Source organism: Stegodyphus dumicola, chromosome 4, assembly GCF_044657685.1.
Source record: "Stegodyphus dumicola isolate Sdum_Otavi_A_Nest chromosome 4, ASM4465768v1".
Taxonomy (NCBI): Eukaryota; Metazoa; Arthropoda; class Arachnida; order Araneae; family Eresidae; genus Stegodyphus; species Stegodyphus dumicola.
The window spans coordinates 123,853,279-123,874,554 of NC_140771.1; the positions used below are offsets into that span (position 1 = coordinate 123,853,279).

Below are 21,276 nucleotides of genomic sequence, written 5' to 3' on the forward strand. Positions count from 1 at the left end.
ATTTATTAATTTATTTAGGTCTACACATTAATTAAATTATGCAAAATAATAATTATTAAAATAATTAATTATGCAGTCATCCTATTAAAACTGGATTACGAATCCCTGTAACACTCATATATTTTAAGATGTTCAAAATCGTGGATCCTGGATCTGAAGTACGTAATGTAATGCTGGGTCTGACTAATTTTTAAAAAGCCACTTTGTGCAGATATATTTCAAAATGTCTAAAACAGTGCATAATATACTTAGAAAATAAATTGAATACTTGACTGAAGAATCATTAGATTATTTTGGAACCAGGAAATGTGAAAAATATGCTATGTCCTTCTGAGGACTCGAGCTTGGGCCTCTCGAATACGCATTAAGTGTACTACCATTATACTACAACGGCATGCTGAAAGGAAAGGGAAAGGGAGAAAATATCTTCTAAGAGATTGAGAAAACTGTTTTATTTCAGTCAAATATTTACTCATTTTTATTATAATTCTAAAGTAATTAATGAAGATAAATGCATGAAATATTATTTAATACCACATGCAGTTCAGCATTTAAAACAGTTATTAACCATCTCGAAGAGGTGTCTTCATTTCCTCGATTTCTAGTCTAAGTGAAATAGAAAATATTGTGCCTTAATGAATGTATTTGGTAAATCATCGTGTACAAGCAACCCAGTGAAATAATTGCACAGCTAAGTCTTTAGTAATTAAGAATTTTCTTATGAAATAACTGAACGAGTTTATACGTGGTGTTAATTTACAATGAAATAAAATCTTATCAAATTATTTTCTTGTATTCTTCTTTGTCATTTTAAACAGCTCATTCTGAATGTAACAATTCGTGCTATGCATTACTTGCATTACTAATTTCTATTGAATTCGTTCTTAAAGTAGTTAGCAGGTTTATTACATCTACGGTAGTGGCTCACGTTTGTTTTCGTACACTTTGTTTTTAAGATTTATTTACAAATTTCAGCTATGAAATAGTAGCAAAGTGACTTTATTTATTTTTCACGCATATTAATGATTATCTATTTTAAAATCTTCTTGTTTTGGAAAACATTATTCAAAACGTTGAAAAAAGCGTTTATTCCAATAAATAGTTTGGAAAGAATAATTTATTCAAAAAATGGTTATTAAAGTAGTAGTTTATTCAGAAGGTTCTGAAACTGAGTTCATATAAGCATTCAAACACTTTAAACAGTTAATATTTAATCTAATCATGGAAAGAACGAGATAATCAATGTTTCATTAGAAATGTTTTAGCTAAAATTACACGTTACATTCATGTGCCTTGGTATGGGTTCAAATGATTTTTTTCGTGCAATAAATATTGCATTCCTATGTAAGAATTATTTTAAGTAGAGCTTTTGGGAAAAAAAAATCATGTTTCATTATCCTTTTCTCTAACTCACTCCATACAGTTTCCATGCGATTTACAGATAAATACTTAATAACAGATACAGATTTACAGATAAATACTTTATAAGTCCAGATAAATACTTAATAACTTCAGTGCAGCTCTTTAATAACCACAAGCAAACATTGAGGGCTGTATCTTTAGGCTTTTCATTATGATAGAATTTAAATGTGTTTTGCATTTAAAGTTTTCGTGGGGATACTTTCAGGCTTTACTTAAGAGTATTTATATATTTATACTAATATATAAATACTCTTAAGTAGTTCTAATTTGTATTTTGTCACATAAGGTGCATAATAGATCGTTAAATTTTAACTTTTCTGCAAATATACCAGTATTCCAATATGATAAAGTTGTGATTGAAACCCACAGATTTGGAAAAGGGCAGGCGTATTTGCATTGTTTTCTTGTTGACAATGAACTTTCTTGCTGATCATGTATCTTATATTTGTGCCCTAAATGACTCATTAAATTAATATTCCTGGCCGATGCACTGTATACAAATCAACCATGTGGTAGAGGGATAGTGCCCGCGTTCTTTAGTCACTCACTAATTCACTCTAAAACCTTCAAGCTCACCTTTTGTTGCAAACCGTTCTTTTAAAGCTGCTAAACGTTTTGTAGTAATAATCTTTTATTCTTATTTGATTTTTTACAGAATTCCTTGAGGTTAGGTTCGTATGTGGTCTTGAGTTCGATGCACTTGCAACTGTCCCAAGCTATTTACATCTCTCTGTTACAACAAAGATAGTTAACCGCTTCACAACAAGGAATCTTTTAATATATCTTTTAATATTTCAAGTACTTTTACCACATTTTAAAAGAAGAATTATTAAATTTCTAACAAAATTAGTCATTAATTTTTAGCCTATTGCCATGTACACTTCTGATATCAGTATACATACGTATATATATACTTCAGATATTATAGAGAGAGATACATATTGGCATGCACCCTTCAGATAAAAGATATATATATTGATTGAGATTTCTAAGGAAAGGTTTTAGATTTCTATGCCAGCTTTTATCGATTGCTAAAAGATGACTACTCTTGGATACCAGGGCAGAGAAAGCCACCTCTGTTGAAAGAATATTAAATCCCAGTATATGCACTCTACCATTAAGTTGCCCTTTAAGGAGAGAAAAAACTACTATGAGCTACTTCGAACAATGAGAGTCTAATTGATTAGAACGTGATATTGCTTTAAAAATTTTAAATATTTGTAGTTAATTTCCAATAATTAGGTTCTTCATGTACTTTTGCACTCATTTTATTTATTTACTCGTTTAACAAAGGATCTGAAATTTTGGAAATTTCATTTGAATATTAGAAATTATTATTATTATTATTAGGTATTTAGATACCCTCAGGAAGGATTCAAACGAATAATTCTAGAGACATTCGGTACGCTTAAACGTTATCTGATCGAAAACAGTAATTAGCAAGTGAAATTCTCAATTCTTTTGATATATTACATGTTATCACTATTGAAGAAAATGCGAGAAATATTTACAGCTACCACGCGATGGTTTATGTTACTTATAAATTCTTCTATTATATCATCGCGTACTCTGTTTTTGTATATAATTTGAAATCTCTTCATTGACAGAAATTTTGTTCACATAAGTTAAATTTTCTTTTGAATACCAATATTTACGTAACAAATATTGGCTTGCCAGGACTCATTTCAGTATGTAATTCAAAGGTTAAAAACAAAAAGAGGAAAATCTGGCTATGTTACCCGGCTGAAATATCAGCGAAATTAGGAAACTAGGATGTGAAGAAACTACGGAATATTCAGATATGTAAGGTGCTCAAACAAATAACTGAAACACATATAAAAGCCGTTTACACATGAATCTCGTTTTCAGAGTTTTACGAGTGTTATTTGCATTAGTGAATGTACTTATCGTTGAAGAATGAAACTTCATAATAAGTAAACAGATTTTCAGAAAAAAATGCTGTAAGCAGGTTATGGTGCAATCCATGCAGACTTTCAGAAATTAAAACTATATTATAAATCGTGTGCAGAAATTATGTGATGAGTTTCAAATCAGTCTACCCTTATGTAGTTCTTCTACAATTTAGTAGTTTTTTCCCTGGACATTTTGGAAACATACAGTATGTAAATATCTTTATAATGTTTTCATTATCTGCCTTCAAAATAACTAGGAAATAAGGTTTAATGTACAAAATCCGTTCAATGAATTTTTGTTTGTGCCATTTAATATCAAACGTCTCTTGCTTCAAATGTTCAGTCTTTGTAACAAAATACCACAAATGTTATATTTAGCGCTGTTTGTGAATGCTGTTAAATATACACAACGTAAAGTATGCTGTATTTATGTATTTTAATATATTTATGATAGAAGAGACGAAGTAGTATGTGCAATAGTTGTATGAATGATTTATTAGATAGGAGTGGAAATGAACAAGAAACATAAATATTTCCACTTGCATTTTATTTGAAAAATCAATGATTCCCAAACTTTTCTATGCATCACAAGTTTAAGTTATGAGAATAGAAGACTATTATAACATCGTCCCTACAAGAACATTCTACTGAAAAAATACGTTTTTTTAAACACATATTTCTCCCCACTATCACTGCACATATCTCGGAGCAAATAATTTAAACAATTAAGTATGGCAAACGCGTATTTAATTACTGAATTAACACACAAAAGAAGTAACAAAAGTAAGAGAGTTTTTAAGCTACATTGCCCGCGCGAAGAGTTCCAACTAAAGTTCGTTATGTCACATGACATCTAACTGACTGACTGATTGGCAGTTTATTGCCGGCAATGCTGTCCTGTGAACTGCGTATCCGGCTCTATCAAACTAGCCAAAATGGCGACATCAGGATAAGTCAATCGTCACGTAAATACGGAAAATAGGAAGTGGCAAGAAGAGGGGACCGGCATCATTCGGTCAGGAGAGCCAAGGATCATGGACAGAGGTGGAGACGTTGTCATATAATGCAATACAAACTATCTGCAGATATATACGAAATTTATCAAGTGGGGAAGTTTGAATTACAGAGATGAGCTGCGAATGGACGTAGGTCTTCGTCCTCCATTAATATGACGTTGTTGATTGTCTGGAAAATATGCAGGTGATCACACTTAAGTGCTTTATCATAAAATAGCCCATAACATCTAAAATAAAAAGAGTGTTTATATTTGGGCGAATCTCGCATCACGTGACACAGAGCAGAACTCCGTTTTTCGAATGATCCACGCCATCTGTTACAATTCAACTGTGAAATATATGATACCTGATTACGGACCTTTCATTTAAGGAGAGTCACTGTTTGTTGAAAGTATATGATCAGCATGCCATTTGGACAGCGTATATGACACAATGCATCTCGTGATATCTTTTCCATGAAAGTCGATTTTAGTTGGCTTAGAAAACCGACAAACTCTAATAATTTTTTTCCTTCGAGTATCCCCATTGCAGCTGTTTACCATATAAGGTCTTTCCTCATGCCTTCGTGGTGTAATTGGAAGCACACTCAAACGCACTGAACACGTTTCACATCTTCTGGTTCAAAACAACCTAATGACTCTATAACCTTCAGTATGATAATTTAAAATAGATTTATAATATATATGTTGCTATAAAATCCCGAAGTCTGGTAAATCCTAGGTTTTACCAAAGTGGCTTGATAAAAGTCCGAAGTAAGCTTTAATATGATTTCATTTCGGACTTTTACCAAGCCTCTACTGTAAAACCTAGGAGTTACCAACGCCTTCCGGTAAAAGCCCGAAACGAGGGATTACTTATGATAGGATTTTCCATTCGCAGATATATTGCATACAGTGTGTCTCAAAAAAGTTAATACACAATTTAACTTTTATTTGATAATAAAATTGTAAACTGTAACTTGATCAAAATAGGCTATGATTCAAGATTATGTTGATGAAACTGCCTTACAATTATTTACAAAGAGTTATTTCACAAATAAGATCCCATGTGAAAAAGCAGAACTAATGCACACTTCTCTAGATAACTACTGAAGAGATTTCAATATTGGTTTTAAAATAATTTTGGAAATAGTTAAATAAATAAAATTGATAGCTCAGGGAAAAAATAATAAAAACCATGAAATTAAAGAAATAAGAAAAATGTAACTTGTTTTTCATCAGTACATTTAATACTTCTTACTACCTGTTACAACAAGGTTGAGTGTTATGGCATTTTGAATTATAAAGCAGATTAGCTGATTTGCACAAACACATCTTTGTAGTAGTCATCTTTAAACAGTTGCATTTTCTGAGTCCTTTGTCCCCCAATTAAAGAAAGTTTTCTACTACTTCATGCATACATATTATTCCTGTACCAACTTCTTCGATGTTTAAAAAATTTCTTTGCAAAGGATAACCTGAAATATGTATCTGAAAGAAAAATGAAACTTTTCTAAGTTTGTAGTGTAAATATAGATACAACAAATATAACAGGAAAGGTTGAAAATTATCTCGCATTTTGACGCTACTGTGAAAGCAGAAAGGATGTTTATTGATTTGGCAGGTAGGGGATTACCCAGCTGTAATATTTATTAGACAACACCTGAATTTTAGGAAACATAAACTATCTTGTACAGTTTGTGATTCACAAATGTAACATACATGCTATATACAATTTACACGACTAGCATAAAGGACGTATGCCAGATTTTAGAAAGATATATGACATGAATTTAGTGACCTTAATTTTAATTTTCAAATAATCATTACAGTATCTGATATTTGCTCATATAGATGCATTTGATACTCTCCGCTTGTTAATCGAATAAAGTTTTCCAATAATTCCGTATATTGTCAAGAATTACGGGTAACAGCAAACTTATTTAGTAACATGTAAAGTACTGAATATGTCTGATACTGTATCTTTAAGTTATTTAGAATACCTTTATCTGAAATATAAATAAAATAATATTTTACAACACTGAATGTTCATTCCTGCAATTTTTATGTCTTCAGCATGGATTTTATGAGCTTTAAAAAATAAGAAAAGTGCAAATACATACTAGCATGGAGATTAAACAGTAGAGGTTTATAAAGATACAGGATTATTAATCATGATTTAAATACAGCAATACTACTGTTTGCATTATCGAAACTTGAGTTATAGCATCATGATAGGTGTATTTTGCTTTATTTCGCTTTTCGTAACTTGTTTTACAATGTTTATTTAACAATTTCATGACTATTTTTCTTTCGGAATCTGCAGATGTCGCTTATGGCTTTTGATCACTTACTGTAGTACCATTAAATATTTATAAACCCTAACATTAGTACTCAAGAGGTAATACAAGATTTAAACTGGAATCGCTTTTTATAAAACAGCATTCCACTTTTCGGAAATATGGAATTTCATAATAAACTTTTATTCAATATTTTTGCCTTTATTTATAAATTATTTATATATTATTACTAATATTTCTAAATTGTTTTTATAAATTTTAAATTCCGATGTTTATAACACTTTAATTTCTGAGAATTTGTAGCTTGAGATAGAACTCATCTCTGTACTTATATTAATTCCAAGTTCAATAAATGTAGTAAATGAATGCTTCGGAATAAATTTATTACAGATTTAGAATTTACTATAAACACATTTATGTCAGCAATTCAAACTAAAAATAAGCTCAGAAAATGCATTATTATTTAATATGTTACTGCTGAAAATATTTTACAATTTATTCTGTTTTCTCATAAGAGTTCTTGAAAAACTAATCTCTTAAGAAATAGATCACATGTACGCATACAAAATATAATGCCCTATTAAGTGTTGCTTCACTTTATAGGAGTCATTTTACTAAGTATAATTTCTTTTCCCTCTAAAATGAAGAGCCTTTCTACATTCTTGAATATTTTATACACAGCGTTATCTTTCTTTCTTAAAAAGAACCAATAACAGCCTCAGGCTTGGGGCGCTTTATGGCTTCTCCGGGACTTATTTTCGTGAGTCTCGACATACAGCTATGAAGACAGGAAACGCCTTTTAAATATAACCCTTTTTATGAGGCATTTAACTTATAATGCCCATTTTTATTTGCGAATGCGATAGGGGTGGTGATTTAACTTGGAAACGTTAATAAAAGCCTGGACAGAGAACAATCTTGGGTACTATTTCTTCCACTTTATCTTTTACAGATGTCATATTTTATGGCAATTTTAAAGTTCATTTTTAGATAGTGAGATAAACTAGCTGTGCCTTCAAAGACTTTAAGTATAAGTACGTTTTACACTTTTAGGTTCCCTAGTGGCGGAATGTTATTTTCTTAACGATAACTATAAGTTTAGTGTTATTCAGGAAATAAAATGAGTTATGTTTATTGTTGCTAATACGATCACTTTTACATATTAAAAAATTATGGGTTTAACCAGAAGTAAATAAATAAAACTAAAAACTGTATTAATCATCAAATGCGGTTTTTTATATCATAGTTTTAAACATCTTCAGTTCATCTAACCCGAAGACATTTTCAATATAATTAAACTCGCATCTTTTCTTAAAGATGCATAACGAGCATTTAACTTCTGAAAGTTGTATAAAACAAATGAATAAAGTAAATTCATACGTAAAAGAAAAGAAAACTCTAATTTCGACAATATTTTGTCTATCGATTTTTGTCACAGTTAATTAATGTTATTAAAATTGGGTTTCGTATTAGTAAAAGGTCGTATGATGTCATGTCCCAGTACACACAATTAATGTTATAAAACTATCGATATAATTTAGTTTAGACATGTTAAGTATTTATTTTTTACTAAGCAAGTGTTTCTGAAAACATACAGATGTATATTTTGCAATGCAATATATACATGAATATATTTCAAGATTGTATCACCTCCCATATCGATCATCATTGTATATCTGTTTGAGAAATTATATTATATTTTAGTGTATCTGCAACTTATAGAAAATAACATTCGTATATTTCTTTCGTTCATATCCATAGAGTACGAAATTACATTCATATTTGTAGCTTCAGTAATGGAAATAGAAATGAAAAACTTATTAATATAGCGCTTGGAGATTCCAGATCTTTTTAGAACTAGAATATGAGTGTGCGTGTGTGTGTGTATATAATATAAACTAATATTTGTAAATACTTTTAAAGCTATTACCTTGATAAATTCAAAGCATTTATAACATTTAGGATGTTCCAAACTACTTGTGAATTTGTTTACCGTGTTTCGCGATTTCGAGTCAGGCTGGAAGAATGAAGTAAAATTATTCCTATTTTAACCTATGGGAAAAAGCGTCCTGTACAATGATAAACTAGCATAACGGATGGCATCCTAGACAGATTCCAAAGGTTTAAAATAAAATTTTTGAGTTTAAGATCTGAGCAATTTATACAAGAAAGTGGGAAAACAGTTTAAATGTTAAAAATGGAAAGTAGATTCTCACTTTAAAGTTTCGAACCTTTAATACTGCATCTTTCTCGAACAATCACACGTACGAATAAACCAAAATTTCTTGTGCCTTCAAACTCAAGATACTGAAACTAAGCTGTGCTATTCGCATTCAATAAAAGCTACAGTACTAGAAATAATCTGCAATGCTATAATAGTTTAATACTCTAAAATGCACAAAATGTGATATAGAAGTTATACAGTCCTACGCAGTATCAAAAGTACTAAAAATGCCAAATAATTTTAATGTATAATATAGAATCATATAACTACTTCAGTTTGATAATAAAGTTTTAAAACTGTTTTAGGATATAAATTAAGCTGTCAGAAATGAATTCGCTGTATCTGCTGCCACTGAAAAGTCTCTTAGAGGCAATTTTATTTATGAAGAAGCAAGCTTCATCCCCACTAAATAAAAGGTTTTATTTAGTGGTTAGCGTCAGACGAATAATCCTTTTACTCTATTTTAATGGTCCTGACATTGCATAAAATGCTTCTTTTAGCTACAAAATTTACGGTTTGTGTATTTTATTAACATATTTTAGATAAGAATCTGACAGAGCACATAAAATGCTAAGAATGTAAGGATAATAAACAGAGAAGTCTAACACAAAAAGAAGCTAACGCATGCCCTATATATGCGCACGTATTCCGAAGAAACGTTATAAGAAGTTTAGAAATATACGTTTTTTTAAACTGAAAAACGAAGAAAATAGTATTAATTATTATAATTCTTGTAATAATAATGTAATATAAGTTAGTCGAGCTCTTGCAGAATATGCTTCAAATTTTATACCTTAAAATAGTTTTAGTATATATAAAAGATACATACCATATTATGTTTCGTATCGTAGACGTTTATCCCACGATTTTGTAAGATTTGGAATAAAAACCGAATACCAAGTGAGTGTTTCATTTTCGATTTCTTCAAAATGAATTGTAAATTTGAGATGTCCAAGACTAGAAAAGTTAGAAAACGTGCTTATGTCCACAACAATTACTTTCATATTACGTGATGGGTTGGCGACACGTTTCTGTAAAAATTAGACATAAATGATGTGACATTTTGATAAATGTTTCAATAAAGGAGGTAAATCCGGAAAGAAATAAGTCCAATAAGCAAAATAATTTTTTATAAATTCAGAGTTTTTTGTCTCTTTTACTTGCTTCACCAGTGGTCGAGTGATTAAGACCGCTGAATACTTGTTAGATTGGATTCGAACGCAGCCGAAAAAAAAAGAAAAGAAAGGACTGACTGTGTGTTTGGCTTGCATAATATTTCCCATTAGCAACGAGCCAGTTACCTTAGAATGTCCTAAACGAAGGCACCCCTCCCCACGAGCAGATAGCCCTCATTTGCTTTACCAATATTCAAAAAGCATAATTTCAATCTAACTTTCCACTTAATTTCAGGAAAACTTTTAATTAAAAATTAAAATAGGTTAGGTTTGCTTGAATAAAATTAAACACACCTATTAAGTGGAGGAATGCCTTTGAGGAGGATTTTCTAAGAAAACTTGTTTGCATTCACGTTATACATGCGATTATCCACCAAACCTAACTGTAGTGCTAACTCATTCACCTGGGATCAAATTCGGTTGAATTCCCAGCATTTAGCGATCTTAACTATTTGCCCACTGATGAGTCAAATTAAAATAAAGGATAACACTTTTATATGAGATGTTACATGTTGTACATAGATCGCTGTTGGAAGCTTTTTAAAAGCCATGCCTAAATCCGTATTTTTCCAAAGATATAATTTTGAAATCTTTCCTTTTAGATCAAATTTCTTTAAATATTCCGTTTTTAGTAAATATGATATATTAAGTGATTTTATTGCTTTGTTTTATCTCTGGCTTTCCCATTTGAACAGTTTTCATCATATTTGATTCTGGTGTGTCTGATACATGGGCATGTTCAGAATGACAGAGTTTATAGCATTGTTTACATGTTCTCAATCATTAATATCTGCAGTGTCGAGTGCAGTAAAAATCTGAGAAAACATTGCTAACTTTTGCTATTAGTAAAGAAAAGAATCGGTAATCTAAATTAGCAATCACCATTATTTGCATAGAAACATGGTAATGGAATTTGAGAGCTAACTGCAGTCATTACGGAATAGCTGTTTCAGTGCTAGTTGTGAAGATAACTGAGAGTTCCAGAGCTCATGGAATTGCTGCGTTTATAATACATTTCACAGATTATATTATTCATGACACTCTTGTTTCTCTGTTATATTAATTTTCTATGTATCATTTTAAGACCTCTAATTTGTTGTGACTTATCACAATATATATATATAAAAAAAATGTCTGAATTATTGATTTGTACATACAATGAAATCGACCTTCTCCATTGATAAACATATGTTGCAGGAAGTTTCGATCACGTGACACTCGCCCCGAAATAACGATTTCTGCATTGTCATCCTCACATACAGATTTTTATTTTCGAATATATTACCACGACTTTTCAATTATTATATTATTATTGTTATGTTCTTCTCTTCCTGACACCAGTTGTTACGTTTTTTCTTCCTTCACGTTCGTACGGGGTTCGTAGATTTGGAGTGAATAACGATGACACTTGATGAAGTACCGAAACCCACTTTATTTAGCCAATATTAATCAGGACAGCTCCAATAACACTTTTTACAGTCGTCGAAAATCTACTATAAACACGCTGGAACAAACAGCGACACAGCCTTCACACTGTCAGGCAATAACGGTGGAGATAGCTTCACTGCAAAGCACCAGAGTACAGCTCCGTACTCTGCTCTGTCGTCCTCGGAACTCCCCGTACTCTCCACGTTACACCTTGCGATGCACTCGACGACACACAAAGCACAGCTCCCAACTCTTCGGTTCAGTCGTTCCCGGAGTTTAACACACTCTCTCAGCGATGCACTAACCGCGATACACTAAGAGACTCTTCGATGCACTCGACGACCCACTCGGCATTCGCTGCCCGGCTGTCAACTTGATCGACTCCGCACGGACTGACTAACTCGAGACACTAACTAACTCGCACTTGACGAGGCACTCTCTAACTGACTGCGTACCAGCAGTTTTTGTGTTCGAGAACATTCTGGGCTAAACCGGTAAGAATTCGTTCCAGAAGTTTCTCCATCCGTCCATGGCATATCGCCAATTTTGCCGCCAAATGGGCGATTTCTCGCCAAATGTGGAAACCCTGCCTTCCCTCGCCATTTTTATGGCAACTCTAAAACTGCTCTGCGGAGAAGTTATCTCACCGCGCCTGTACATTTATTACTGCTACATTTATTACTGCCTTACATTTATTACTGCTACTACTACTACTATTATTATTATTATTATGAAATTAATCGCAATATTCTAGTACAGTTTAGACTAAATATAAAACTACTTACTTAGGACTGTTGCATGTCGTAAGTAAATAGTAACCATGTAACACCGAAGATCTCATTTCGCAAGAGAAATATTTTTTGTTCTTTTATTAAAGCTAATAATACTGGGTAAATCATCACATGAAATTAAATGCAAAATTCTATCACGTCTTAATTGGAAAGTTCATAAAAAGTCTGGCACCTATCGAATTCGCGAAAACTGACATTTGAACATGCGACATAGTCCAAAATCACGCATCTGCAATTCATGCTCCAAAGCGTTACGTCATCCTTTTACATCAAAATAAATATTACTTATTCCGAGTTAATTCTATTGAAATTCATCACGAAAAATTATGATGTTACAGATACGTTTTTTGTTATCAGCCTACGGAAGACTTTCTTATTTAATTACAGTTTTTCTAACTATCAATATGAAAATGACAGTTTACTTTGCTCGTGCACAATATCACCTCATGAAGGATAATTCTTCTAGTCTGAATTTTCATCGTCACTCAGTTACGGTTGTTTTACTGGACTAGCCGTGCAATTACAAGTAATAATTACGTTCTTTATGAAGGCCTATTTTCATCATTTAAACTTAGTAAAATCAACGAGAAAAATGCACGTACTTTAGCTAATAGCGAGACACGACGGAAATCACTTCCGGCTTCTCAACATCAATTTTTGAGTTTGACGAAGTACTTGTTGGACAGGAATATTTACTCGTGATGAAGAGCGATAATTTTATTTTTGGTCCAAAGGGCTTTTGTCCCTGAAGGACTATTGTTTTCGTTTTGGGATTTTGCGTTGAATCACTATAAACGGCGAATCACTTTTCAAACTGTAGCCACCGAATGTTAGAGTCCTGAATTATATTTGAAAAAATTAAATAATAAAAAATCTATATAAAGAATACTTTTAGCTGGATAAAGAATATTTATCGCCGAATACTTTTAGCTTAATGAGGGTATGTATATTTCTCGCATTTAGATAAAACAACGGTACATAGAGCCATCGAATTTTGAATGACGTAATCCTCCTACGAATATGGGCATGTAGAAGACCAAATTTGAAATCTGAAATTTGTTTTATTATCGATTTCATATTTTGTAAAACTTTAACGAATTTTTGAGTAACAAATTCAACGATTTATAAGCGAGCAATGGCAACACTCTGCAGGGAAAAAAAAAACTTTTTTATCTGCAGCGCGTGGAGCTGCGTATCGGAAATTATAAATGTATGCTCATTTTAAAATTATTTTGCGACATTGCTATTGAACTGAATTTTATGCTTTAAGTGCAAAGAACATGAATTTAATAAGTAAAGATAACACACAAAACGTTAATAAAAGCCTCTTTGAACGTAATTTTAAATCTGAAACCTTTCAGACTTTTTTTTCCCAATGGCAGATTGTGAACAGTTGCAGTGTAACGCAGTCCATTAATCTATATAAGGACAGATATGCTGGTCTCTTTATTATGGAAGCACCTAATAGGCGGGCCACCATCGCCTCCTATGAAAGGAAGGACAGTTACAACCATGCCTTCTCCGGGATTCGAACCCAGGCCCTTCGGTAACACTGTCAGGCTTCCCTAAGCACTATAACATCTGCCGGCTATGAAGAGCGATGATAAAATAACAGAAATGTGTGATTTGCCTCACATATCTGTAATTTATATATGTATGTTATATACATACGTGCAATGTTATGTTAGACTTTTTATTTCGCTCAAAACAATGCAGAATAAAACCGCCGAATACTTTTAGCTAAAGGGGGGTTTCGAGCCCAAGGAAACAGGCTTGCTTGATGGACGTCTTCGGTGGTTTTCGTTTCCTTTTGGAAACCCTCCATAGAACATCCTAAGCACATACCTTTCTGCGTTTTATTGTATTCACATAACTTAAAGATCTATTAATGCCCTTTCTTAATTTGAATTATCGTAAGATATGGAAATAATTTATATGTCTTGGAAATTAAAAATTATACCTGAACTTGTCAGTATAAAATGAAGATATATAAAAATGTAATTATAAATTTAAATTTATTGATCTGATTAAGCACTTGAAGAAATATTACTTCAAGATGTATATATTGTAGCAAAAGGAAAGTAGTTTTGAACACAGAAACAAGATGCATGAAATCTTTTCACCTAAAGGAGCAGATGAAACGGTTTCATACTTCAGAATAAATGGTAAACGTGGAGTCTTAAAATTTAACAAAGCTGAATATTCTTCAATAGAAATAAAACTCACGAGCCTGGAAAATATATCCCACGAATAAAAATTCTCAGTAGGGTAATAATCTCAGAGTAAATCATAATGTTTATGTCTCTTTTTGTTTCTTATTCCTGCCAAAAGCATCAAGTAGCAATTCTAATTAAAGTCTTAATTGCTTTACTTTCATTTTCAATTAACTTAAAGTTGTATTATTGGGAACAGAAGAGTTTTATTAATAAGCAGTATAGCTTCTAAGTGCTTAATTGGGTAGACCTTAAGTTTCAATCTAGATTTTTAATCTTCATGCTCTTAAAAACGTTTTTATCAGATGTAAACAGGCTATTTCATGAGTTATTCACTCTGTTAATTAGAGGGGGTATTAGTTAGAAATTTTTATGTTAAACGTTTGTTTGAATCTATCAGCAAGAGATTATTCTTTCCCCACGCTGAAAACATTTTGATATTTTTATTGGAAAAGCAATTAATTAACTTTCCTTTTTTAGTTAATTTGATTGGTATGTAAACGTTAATGATCGTATATATTAATTTCCTTTATGTTGAATTTGTAAGTCAATTTTATTTAAGTGAAGGGATGGGGACATCTTTTCATAACTTAAAAAAAAAAAAAAATGTGAAACATTTATAATAGGCATTCGCTTTCCAGCCTTCAGTTGCACTACCAGGAAGCTTAAATTTGTGTAGGTCAGTAAGAAAGCTAGTTTGATACCAAATTTAGTGAGAAAAGGAGAAAGAGTATTTAACTGTGAAGTTCTACTGACTTCACAGTTAAATACTCTTACGTTAGAGAGCAAGATATTTTGAGCAGCGCGCGTTCGCCTTTTAGGCTACTCTCTCTCTTAAGCTATTATTACGCTCGGCCGTACTTTAGGCCCTTGATAGCTTCGCCGTTAGTTAGCGTTAAGGGGCCAACTCTGCTAGAATCTGTATAGTTTAGAGTATAGTAATCTGTATAGTAACTCTGCTAGTTTAGAGAGCAAGCTTAACTAAACTAAATAATAATAATACGTAATAAAGCTTAACTAAACTTAACTAAAATGATATGGCCGAAGCTATACAGATTCTAGCAGAGTTGGCCCCTTAACGCTAACTAACGGCGAAGCTATCAAGGGCCTAAAGTACGGCCGAGCGTAATAATAGCTTAAGAGAGAGAGTAGCCTAAAAGGCGAACGCGCGCTGCTCAAAATATCTTGCTCTCTAACGTAGTAACGTTTAGTTCTTAGCATTCCTGAATTCAAGCCCAAGGAGAGGCTTCATTGTAACTCCAAGGAGTCGTCTGTTAACTTTATTTTGAATAATAAAGGGTAATTAACCCTTCGTAAGTTTACGTTTCTATCTCTCTGAACAAAGCGATTATTCGCTTACCTGTTCTTAAGGTTCCTCAGCTTTAGCTGTAGATCAAGACACAAGAATCTTACAAGCTTTTATTTAAAATGGATGTGATATTGTCTTTATATTGCGAAGTTTTATGTCTTCACTCACTTTATATCGATTGACCTATATCATATTTAAACACGTTTTCGCTCAAAATATTATTTTTCGGTAGTGATTGTTTTCTAAACTCATTAGTGTTCGAACATTGTTCATCTAACCTTAGAATTCGAATAATATAGTTGCGTTGTAATTATGTGCGATTTACAAACAAAAGAACTGAATAAGAGAGTTGAACAGAAGAGTATAATAAAATAACTAAAAATAAAATGTACTGAGCTTAAACTTCAGTCCAATTGAAGTTGTGACTTGAATCATAGATTCACCACTGAGGTTTTCTGTAGCTAAAATAGAGCTAGAAAGGGGATTCAGTTTTCTAGGCAAAGAACAAAATGCGTAGAAACAATAAAGTAAACTTCAATGATTACATGTTTCATTTTTCATAAGAAAAAGTCCATATACTAAATGCACTTGCAAATTCAATAGAAAGAAGTTATTTTCTTCCGGCCCCTTAAAATTAGTATAAAAGGTCATTCCTTCAGTTTACAGAGCACCCATAAACAGAGTGGGCATGATAGCTGTCTGTTCGCTCCTCTCTAATGGGAAAAATGGGTGCTTGCCAGATAAGTGCAGCCGATCGTCTATCGTCACAGCTTTACTGCTCAGTGTACAAATGTTTGCAAGTTATCTTTTGCATAACTTTTCTCCAAATGTTTTAGAATAGATACCACATTTTCAATTTGCAGTATATTTTAGTAACGTGAAATTGACCATAGAAAGGAGACTGATAAATGTTAAACACAATTTCTTACATATATTTTCTACATTCTGGTATCGCATTTTACCAGAGCCAGGCCTAAATATTTTTGCACAACTGAGGCTTAGGCACTTCTCTATAAATGTAGTAAATTGAATTATATCTGCACAAATTTATCTTCGTCAAAGGTAATATTACAAATCATATTACTATAAGGTATTTTCTGTCATCTTTCCACATGATTTCGTGATGTAATTGGAAGTACGCTCGACGCGTATTCGGGAGGTTCGGAGTTCGAATCTCGGTGATCTCAGAGCGGATTTCTTCTGTTTCCTAACATCGAAAAATTCTAGATCCGACTCTACTAGTGTCCTCTGAATTAAACGTCAGTGGACAATAATTTGTCACAATAATTTGTCACAATAATTTGTCAGTGGACAATAATTTGTCAGTGGACAATAATTTGTCAGTGGACAATAATTTGTCAGTAGACAATAATTTGTCAAATAATTTGTCAGTGGACAATAATTTGTCAGTGGATAATAATCAGGACTTGGGAGCTGAATTCTATAATCTCCAGTCGCTCTTTAAACGATAGAGTACATAAGATATTTTCTCACTCCTTTCCACATACCTTCGCGTATAACTAGAAGAACACTCGACACGTATTCGGAGATTCCAGAGTTCGAATCTCGCCAAGGACGTTGCCCATTTTCTACATTTCTGACAACAACCTAATAACTCTACAAAACAACATAATAGCTCTGTTATACAACTTAATAACTCTGTGAAATCCTACTCTAATAATACTCTAAGCGTAATTTTATATATATTCAGAAAAAGGATGCTAGTATTTAAAGGAAAATTAAAAAAAAAGTAACTTTTAGGTGAATAGCAAATAATACTCAAATAGTACAAATAGTAATATAGTTAATATATAGAGTTTTGAACTGAAGTTAACATATTCTTGTAGATTAATTTTTGTTGGTTTCAATGGAGCAAAATTATCAGATTTACAGTTTTTGCTTTGTTGAAGCTTTTCTTAACGTTAGCTCCAGTAACTGGCATAGATTAGATATCCTTAACGCAAATTCCATATTCTGATGCGATTTAATTAATCTATATTCGTAAATTTTCTTTGAAAGTTCTAAACTTGTAACTGCTTTAGTGTTCAAAAATAATGTATTTTTAGAATTAAACATTTCTCATAAAATTTTTGCATAATTTTTATAATTTGAATCTTCAAGTCATAAAATATTTCTTTTAAATTACATGGATCTGATGATCATAAATTTTCACTGAAAAACACTTATTCACTTTATCGTACGTGCACTTCATCTGCGAAATTAAAATACCCGTGACTTCTTTGATTTCTGTTACGAAATAATATTCTTCAGAAAATGTGGGTATTTTTCAACTCCTTCTAATCAATCAGATTGATTAACCATTTTTGATCTTCAGAATATGTTGATATATACAAAGCTACATTTTCCCATTTCTATAGAATGCTTTTATAAATACTTCTTCTCTCCAGTACAGAATAAGTAATGTAAGTAATAATCTCTGTAACATATTTGTTTGTTTAGTTTAGTACCACAAAGTACACAAGGAATATTTGTCTTAAAGAAACGAATGGTTTCGCAAACGACTCTCTAAGGAGAACTGGCTAATATTTACATTACGCATGTGAAGACATGGGAAAAAGGCCAAATACCCGTCCCGTTAACTGGAATTCAATTTCAACTACCAAGCTCAAAAGCAAATATTCACCCTTAATATATATTTTCGGCTTAAACGGTAAGGCTTTATTTACCATTTATTGCTTTTGTGATATTAAATTGAATGCAGATTACATTGCTAAAATTCTTTAATCGATTTGCTTTTAAAAACTCTAATTTACAGCCGACTGCAATGATTTAATGGTGAATGTCTTATACATAATTGATGCAGTATGATAAGTGCTAGGAAAATAACAGTGAACTGATAAAAAATACGAGATATTCTCTTTTGTCGCACATTAAATATTAAACAATTATAGTTAATATTTTAATAAGTTTCGACTTGGTTAATTGGTTAGTAAAATAAAGGTAAGAGGAATCCTTTTAAAGGGAGAGCTTTCATGGGGAAATTTCTAAGAGAAAATAGCTCTCATTTTCTTATTTGTGTTACATATGAGTGCGAAAGACATATTGCTGCATATGTGGAACACAAATATACGAGTAGAACACATATCAGAAGCCATATTAATAAAATACAACTATTTCTACATATGGAAGACATATTGTTACGAAACACATATTGTTACATTTAAAAGCATACCTGTTGCTCGCTTTTTTTTGGGGGGGGAGGGAGTATTTGTTACTGTTATTACAAATGTATGGAGTATTATTTTCGTTATTACTGATATTGACAGAACTTCGCGTTTTACTAATCTTGATATAGTTACCTCTAAATAAGCCGGAAGGATGTATCATAATTCCAAACTTTAGCTTTTCTTTTTATTTCTTGATGTTACGAAATTCGTTTTAATGAGTCATTTATAAACAAATAAAGACCTAGGAAAGGGGAAACACTAAGAATGCTAAATATACGAAATAAAAGCGCAAAGAGCTGCAGTTCGTATTATAAGGAGACAAGAAAATTATTCATGCCGGCTGTACGTGATATCCTAGGGCGGTTTATTAAAAGTTAGTTTCAGTGATATAGTTCATATTGAAAATTTTTAATTTATACTAAGAAAAAGAATAAAGCTGCGAAACTTCTGAGAAAAACTAATGTTATTAATAATTTTCTTAAATGAGTTGGATTTTTCAATGCAAAATTCGCCGCAGTCTTTTTCAAAGAATTAATAGAAACAGTGAATTAAATGTATACGTCAAAGAAACGTGATTTCGTTAAGGTGATAAAGTTAAATAAAATTAAATTTAAAAAAATAAAATTAAAAAAAATCTAAAATGTTTCAGATATTAAATTACGTCCAAAGGGGCGTTTTTTTAACGTTTTGTGTGTTACATTTATTTATTAAATATAACGTTCTTCGCACTCAAACCACAAAATTCAGTTCAACAGCAATATCTCAAAATAGTTTTAAAATGAGTATATCTTTAGAATTTCCGATACGCGCTGGAGATAAAAATGTTTTTTCTGTACAACGTTGCCATTGCTCGCTTTGAAATCCTTGAGTTTGTTAATCAAAAATTCGTTAAAGTTTTACAAAATAGGAAATCGATAATAAAACAAATTCCAGATTTCAAATTTGGTCTTCCACATGGTCTTCTTCGTAGGAAGATTACGTCATTCAAACTTCGATGGCTCTAAGTAATGTTGTTTCATTACAAGGCGAGAAATATACATACAGTTATGCAGATTCTTCATTATTCAATTTCTTTAAATCAAATACAGAGCTCTCATATTTAGTGGCAACACTTTAAAAAGTGAATCAACGTTTATAATGACTCAATGTAAAATGCCAAAACGAAATTAATAGTCCTTTTGGGCAAATTGCCCCTTTGGATTTTTCATTATTTAAATTCTTTAAATATAACACAAGGCGATAATATTTTGTGGCAACAGTTTGAAAAATAATTCACCGTTTGTAGTGAATCGACTCAAAATCTCAAACGAAAACAACAGTCCCTCAGGGACAAAGTCCCTTTGGACTAATAAATTTTAATTACATTTAAAAAAATTTTCTGCTTATTATATTGTTATTATAGTGTGTCAAATGTAAACTGAGAAGCACCATGTTGTCTAAGAAGTTCACTACTTTTACTGGTTATTCGAAGTAATTCTTTTCGTCATGTATCATAGAAAATTAAGAACTGTCAAAAATGTAATACGAGCACGTATTACACTGCATATTTTGAAATTACACTGCATATTTTGATATTACACTGCATATTTTGAAATTACACTGCATATTTTGAAATTATCAGAGATACTTCTAATAAAATTTCGTTACAAGAAATATGATGGTTTAAAAACATGCTTCTTGATGTAGTTCAAAATTGAAAATTAACAATCATATATTTTTTATTTAAATTTTAATCTTTCCATAGCTTATTTGGCTTTTCTTCTAGTTAATCTCCTGAAGCAAGTACCTCACTTGACTCATACTTAACCCGGGTGTTTGGTCATTACCAATTTGTTAAATATAATATTGAGAATATTATTTTGAAACGTCCTTTATGTTTCTGTATATATTCATATACTTAGTCGCATAAATTTAATCCGAATTCAGAACAGAATGCAAAATCATTTGAACTATATAATTCCATTAACAAAGAAAGCTGCATATTTGTAGGTCTCCGGTCTTTTTTAGATTTAAAATTTTTATTCATTTTAACAATATTCTTCAGGGAACTGTTCTTTTTAACTATATAATGAAATCCGAAGTTGAAAGACTGGAATTTTTAGTATATCGTAAAGAATTAAAATTTCTGCAAAAGTACTCTTTATGCAATTTTTAAAACATTTTATTGCACTCTAAGATAACATTTACAGCATTTTTGATGTTGCGTTTGTGGATTTGCTTTATATAATCCAGCATGTAAAATAAATCAAATTTTGCGAAAGACCAAGTGTACCAGCCTATCGCTCTTTACTATCCTAAGTAAGCATACTAATTTCTTCA

The 21,276-nt window shown here is 31.6% G+C and overlaps 1 long non-coding RNA gene across 1 annotated transcript in view; it reads right to left on the minus strand.

Annotated features, from left to right (window-relative positions):
- Positions 1-5,555: 5,555 nt before the first annotated feature.
- LOC118185731 (uncharacterized) overlaps positions 5,556-21,276 on the minus strand; it is a 228,531-nt gene continuing 212,810 nt past the window's right edge. The window contains exon 2 of the long non-coding RNA XR_015040760.1: positions 5,556-5,820. This is a non-coding gene — a long non-coding RNA (uncharacterized LOC118185731). The remainder of the gene's footprint in view (positions 5,821-21,276) is intronic.